Source organism: Limulus polyphemus, unplaced genomic scaffold, assembly GCF_000517525.1.
Source record: "Limulus polyphemus unplaced genomic scaffold, Limulus_polyphemus-2.1.2 Scaffold72, whole genome shotgun sequence".
Classification (NCBI taxonomy): Eukaryota; Metazoa; Arthropoda; class Merostomata; order Xiphosura; family Limulidae; genus Limulus; species Limulus polyphemus.
The window spans coordinates 394890-396092 of NW_013665682.1; positions in this window are offsets into that span (position 1 = coordinate 394890).

Below are 1203 nucleotides of genomic sequence, written 5' to 3' on the forward strand. Positions count from 1 at the left end.
TATGTCTGCGGACTTACAACGCTTGAAACCGGGTTTCGATACCCGTGGTGGGCAGAGCACATATAGCCCATTGTGTAGCTTTGTGCTTAATTACAAACAGACAAACTTAATAATATTTTAGCTATAATAATAAAGCAGTTAATTAAAAGAAATAATGAGAGCATTTCTAAAATTATTCTTAATAAAAAATGTTCTCCAACAATAAAACAGGTAATTAATAAACAATATCGCATTAAACCAGTATTTTCAATCAACAAAGCATAAAGGTCCAACAGAGCCACGAGTATATTGCTAATGTCATTGTTGATTCACCAGTTCGTAATTTTCTAACCTATGTAAACAACTTCTGAGAATTTACCAATTTCTTATCTTTGAAGAAACGTTACTTGACAGGTGTAAAACGACAAGGAACGAATGAATCTAGATCTCAATTTATGTAAAACTGCATAAAGTTATACCTAATTTTATTTCTAAGGCAATACGTTAAATAATGAAGAACTTAGAAAACATTTTATAGTACGTGAAGTAGTAAACAAATTAACGCCAGATGTTATATCACATTTAAAACTTTTGATAAAAGTTTAGAAACACAACCTTTACACTACAGATAAATATAAAGGAATATTTTTTTATTTCAACCAACGTTTCGCCTAGCGGATTCATCAGGGTTATGTTTTGTTTGTTTGTTTTTAAATTTCGTGTAAAGCTACACGAGGGCTATCTGCGCTAGCCGTCCCTAATTTAGCAGTGTAAGACTAGAGGGAAGGCAGCTAGTCATCACCACCCACCGCCAACTCTTGGGCTACTCTTTTACCAACGAATAGTGGAATTGACCGTCACATTATAACGCCCCCACGGCTGAAAGAGCGAGCATGTTTGGTGGTACGGGGATTCGAACCTACGACCCTCAGATTGCGAGTCGAGCGCCTTATCTACCTGGCCATGCCGGGCCTCATCAGGGTTAATATAGACACAACTGATTAACCCTGATGAATCCGCAAAGGCAAAACGTTGGTTGAAATAAAAAAAAAATATTCCTTTATATTTATCTGTGGTGTAAAGGTTGTGTTTCTAAATTTTTATCAAAAGTTTCGAATTAATTAGTTGTGTGTATATATAAACCCTGATGAATCCACAAAGGCGAAACGTTGGTTGAAATAAAAAAAATATTCCTTTATATTTATCTGTGGTGTAAAGGTTGTG